Below are 5,813 nucleotides of genomic sequence, written 5' to 3'. Positions count from 1 at the left end.
GAATTACGTCGAAAATCCAGTGGACATAGTGATACGGACGAGGATAAATGAAGAGACGACAGTGACTCGAGTAATGAAAACTATGGTTCTTGTCGGAAAGAATAGCAGCAGGACGGAAGACTTAGAAATCTTGTTTTACAGCAGAATGAATGGAAGCGAAAATCAGCGAATGAACATTTGCAGACTACTCGCTAGTGTTCACTACCGTTCACTTGCTTCTGTGAACAAGCTTTTAGACTAGAGGGAACGTAGAGAAAAGAAGGTAACGAACAAACGCTGCTTTATTCTTTCTGGACGCTAATATTCGTCACAAAGAGCACTGTTTTCGATGAAGTAAGCAAATGAGCATAGGAAAAGAATAATTTTTGGTGTCATAAATTCTACGTAAGCGTCAAATGCGTGGGAGTAGTGCACTTAACACTGAACTGCAATTCCAGCTTCCTCTAACACTGTTCCACAACTTTGCGCATAGGTCACTTGTCGCTTTTCGCTGGCTTCTCATTACAACTGAGGAGAAAATTTAAAAGCAGAACACTGATTGCCGACAGCTTGCATAATCTGAAGAAAGGCTAATATTTTTATTCTGGCTGTTAGCAATTGGAGACGTTTATATCAGTGACGGTTTCGCATGTGAGAAGCTGCTGTATCTCAGACAATTTCTGATATCTGCACTACGGAAACGACAGATTTGAAGCACTACTTTTATTGATGTATGAGAATGAAAGATAACGTCAATAAAATAATGAAATACGAAATATACTAGGGGTATCCAGAAAGATACAGACGTTTTGAAGTAAAAAATTAACAACATGGAAAAATCTAAGATTTTTATGCACATTTTAAAGTTACACTCTTAAGCTATTTTTCTACATAGTCGGCATACAAACTGAGGCACATATCATACCGTGGCATAAGATTTTCAATACTGTCTCTGCAGATATCTGCCGCTTGTGATTGCGACCACAGATTTATACCGGTATGCAGTTCGGCATCAGTATAAAATCGTTGTGTAGCGAGCTATGTCTTCATTGCTGGGAATAGGTGGTAGATGCTCTGCCACAAATCCGGGCTCTATGGCGGATGATCAGACACCTCCCATCCGAAACCCCGTAGGAGATCTCGGGTATGATTGGCCGCAAGTAGTCGCGCGTTGTCGTGAAAAACTAAACTTTGGCGCTATATTTTCCCCGACACTTGTTCAGTATCGACTGCCTTAACTTCGTCAGTTTTTGACAATTCTCACCATGTTCAGGGCATCAGCAAGAATCACTCCCTTAGAGTCCCAAAACAGAGCAGCAAAGGCCTCTCTTCCTGACAGCGTTTGCAAACATTTCCCTCTTTTCTTGAAAGAATTCGTGTGTCACTATTTCGTTGACTGCCTTTTCTTTTCAAAACTGACATCCTTCACCCAAGTCTCGTTCCCAGTTACGATAGGACCGATAACTTTCTTACCATTTTTCTCGTAATCTTCGAGGAAGGTCGGTACTGCAGTCAGTCTAATTTTTGTATGGGCTTCCGTTAGCATTTTGGGGACCCACCTAGTAGAAAATTTGTGGTAACCAAGCTTCTCCGCCACAGTTTTATGCAAAAAAACTCAGTGTGGTTTGGGGAAAATGTTGCGAAAGTTCCGTAATCGTGAAACGACGTTTTTCACGAATTTTGTCGTTGATTGTCGTCTCCAATTCGTCAGTAACAAGGCTAGGCTTACCACTGCGGTCTTCATAGTGAATACTGGTACCACCATACTTAAAATCAATGAACCATGCATCACTCAACTTTCACTCATTATTCCGTTTCTGCACACATCACAAACGTCACAATGAATTTCCGTTAGTTTGCAGTTTTTTTCCCAACAAAACCATAATCACAGAACGCACCTCACAGGTAGTGCCGGGCTGGGTGGCGGTGCGGTTCTAGGCGCTACAGTCCGGAACTGCGCGACCGCTAAGGTCGCAGGTTTGAATCCTGCCTCGGACATGGATGTGTGTGATGACCTTAGGTTAGTTAGGTTTAAGTAGTTCTAAGTTGTAGGGGACTGATGACCTCAGCAGTTAAGACCCATAGTTCAAAAAATGGTTCAAATGGCTCTGAGCACTATGGGACTTAAGAGCTGAGGTCATCAGTCCCCTAGAACTTAGAACTACTTAAACCTAACTAACCTAAGGACATCACACACATCCATGCCCGAGGCAGGGTTCGAACCTGCGACCGTAGCGGTCCAGACTGTAGCGCCTAGAACCGCTCGGTCACTCCGGCCGGCGAAGTCCCATAGTGCTCAGAGCCTCACAGGTGGCGTGGTCTTCTATTGCAGCGTACATTTTAACATGTCACAGAAAACAATGTAGCTGAAACGCAGACCACACGCTATCACCGCTGCATGCATAAAGCGTATAGGAACGTTATGGCACCAAGATGGCGTCTCTAGCCACGCTCACAGCCTCGATAGACTAAAAGGTCTGTTATTTTCTGGATAGCCCCTCGTACATACGACCTATGAATGTTAAGCAAAGCAGGCTCCGTATTTGGCCCTGGAGGACTAATCGGGGCTGACTGACCGCCGTGTCATCCTATGTCAATGTCGTCATTGAATGCGGTTGGGGTCGACAGTCAGCACAACACTCGCCCAGCCGTTGCCAGCTTTATTGAGCTAGAAGCTGCTAATTCTCATTAAGCCTCTCCTCAGCTGACCTCAAGAGCTGAGTACACCCGGTACCAGTCCTCCCAACAAGGAGAAAACTTCTGGCAGTTGTGGGAATCGAACCCGAGGCCTCTACATAGGAGTCAGACATGCTGACCACAGACCTACGGAGCCGGACACTTGTCACATGTACTTTATTTTTTATTTATTTAATGGGGGGTGGATAGGATGTCACAAATTTTAAAAAAATCGATTTTTCAAAAATATGCCCATTTTGTAGCCCACATCTTCATGAATAGTTTGATGTATAAAACATATATATTTGAGAGAGTATAAGGCACGTTGTTTGGTCCTATGCGTACCAAGATACAGCGCCAGACCCCTCTGCACACCATTCTTCTGTCATTTGTAAGTGAGGAATATCATCACAAGAATTCTCTACCAACTGCTGTAATGGAAGCCACCGAACCTACATTCAGGGACCTTGCATGTGAACTTATTGAAGAAATGAAAGTTCTAAGCAATGCGTATGGGAAAGATTGCCAAAAACGATTTTTGTGGGGTTTTTGTGGGAAGAAACGCACTTGCTATTGGTGTTTATGATGCAGTTTCATATTTTAATGGTGATGTGCAAAGCAGATCATATCTTTTAGAGAAAATGGGAACTAAGCTTGGAATGAACTGCATCAAAGCTTTGTGTGCAAGAGACAGAGAGCGTGTAGTGAAAGCAGATAAATAATTTTGGAGGTGATAAAATCAAGAAGAGTGGAGTGCATCACAGGAATGTGAAAAGGAAGAAAACTGATCTATAAAATGAAAAAGAATCTGCTTATGGTGCTGGACAGTTCCAAAAGAATGCCAAATACAAGCAGAAACTTTAACGGCCACTTTCCGTAAAACTCAAATTTTTATACTAGGTCAATGTAACAGGCAAAATAAATATCCTATTTCTTTCAAACTTGGTATGCTTATCAAACACATACTCGTTAATGCAAAACTCTAGAATTTCCCAAATCAATTAAAACCCGTGACAGAAATTCAGATAATTAACTATAAAATTTGAGGTTTTTCTAAACTTGAAGTTTAAAATGTAACAGCTCATTCATTTTTTCATAAATTACATACTATAGTTTCACACACCTGTAAGTATGATTTGTATGCTGTGCAAAATTCATCGCAGAATCTCTCTTAGTTATGAAGGAAAGTGTATCTATAGCAACAAATGCAGCCAATAGTAAGTGAAAAAATAATAAAATTTCCTTTGCTGTGAGTGTGAATCCTGAATCCTTCCTATTTATGCTGACAAAGTTTTATGAATTTATTTCTAAAATAACAGACAGTGGAAATTAAAATCTCCTGTGCTGCCTGTCCTGCTCCAAGTCGGCCCGTATGATGACCTACCCACTTAACCTGATAAAGGGCATCAGACCATCTGTTACATCGGGCCGGGGTTTCACAGATACAACGCCTCTTTTGCATCACAGATATCTAAGAAGTAACAATGTTAATATGACAAACAGTATTAAAATTATTTAAGTGTCCATAGCGTAGTGTGAATAAGTATACTATGAATTAATGAAGTTAATACTGGCAGTATAGCCGGCCGTTGTGACCGAGCGGATCTAGGAGCTTCAGTCCGGAACCGCGCTGCTGCTACGGTCGCAGGTTCGAATCCTGCCTCGGGCATGGATGTGTGTGATGTCGTTAGGTTAGTTAGGTTTAAGTAGTTCTAAGTCTAACGGACTGATGACCTCAGATGTTAAGTTCCATAGTGCTCAGAGACATCTAAACCATTTTTGAACTGGCAGTACTTGTACTACTACTGCCACTAATAGCGGTAATACTAATAACGACAACAAAATAATAACAATAATGATAGTGGCAGATATAATGAGAATTTATAGGTATACAAAACAGATGTTTTCCGACATACCACGTTCTGGGGAAAGGACATTTAAGACTGCACCAGCTAAGAATACAGAGAAAGGAGAGAAATCTGGTTTGAAACAAGGATGTACAACAGTAAAGAGTGTGTACAGAAACAATGGTAATCGTTATTGTTGCTTTAGTAGGTATATCATTAACTGTCTTCTGAAGCTGTAGATGTTGTTCAGTTTATTCCGAAGTCAGGTTGTTGCTAATGAGAAGGACTTCGAGAAAGTAACTGAAGATGCAGTTAGAAAGGATTTTTCTCTGATGAGAACTGTTGTTTATGCCATGTTGTTCATACAAGAGCGTTAAGGTCGAGGAGAGGTATGAGGGACAGTGTTCGTCCATAAGACAGAAGGTATGGAAATCTTTGCCCTTGTCTGCATGCAGCAAGGTTAGCTGTGCATATTGTGATGAAATGTGATCAAAGGGACGAACATAAGTAGTCATAATCAGTTCCAGGCGGCGTGGGCTTCCCTGAGAAAATCTTTGCAGGATAGCATGGCTTTAATCATTAATTTCAAGTATAAATGTCTGTACAAGTTTCTTTTTCAGCTCAAGAGGGAAGAGCCTTTAATATTTTTGTAGCGCATGGAGAGATGCTTATGCTTTCTTGGACATTGTAATTACGTGCCCAGTCCAATTTAGATTTTAAACGTTTATTACTTCTACAGTCCACAGCTCGTGGTCTCGAAATAGCGTTCTCGCTTTCCGATCACGGGGTCCCGGGTTCGATTCACAACTGGGTCAGGGATTTTCACTTGCCCCGAGATGACTGGGTGTTGTTGTGTCGCCTTCATCATCATTCATCCCCATTACCGTCGGAGGAAGGCAACAGCAAACCACCTCCATTAGAACCTTGCCTAGTACGGCGATGCGGGTCTCCCGCATCGTTCCCCTACGCTCTGTCAAGAATCATGGAGCTTCATTTCTATTACTTCTAGCTTTGCTGAATGCCAGTACTTGATATTTGTTCCATTTAGGGTTGAAGATGGTAGGGATTCCCGATAATTTGGGCTAATGAGCCTAGAATGGCCAACCAGTACATTTTAGGTTCAGTATGGATCGAACTTTAATACTACGGGCTACTTGATAAAATGTGGTATATAGTTTGCTAGAGAGAACGTACAGTATTCTTACGTAAATCATATCTGTTCATCACCATAAATCTCTAATGAAACAATCACATATCAGCCATTCAATTACAGCTATCATCAACATAAAGAAGAGAATGATCAAATCTTAC

This window comes from Schistocerca americana, chromosome 2, assembly GCF_021461395.2.
Source record: "Schistocerca americana isolate TAMUIC-IGC-003095 chromosome 2, iqSchAmer2.1, whole genome shotgun sequence".
Classification (NCBI taxonomy): domain Eukaryota; kingdom Metazoa; phylum Arthropoda; class Insecta; order Orthoptera; family Acrididae; genus Schistocerca; species Schistocerca americana.
This window is presented reverse-complemented; position numbering follows the sequence as displayed.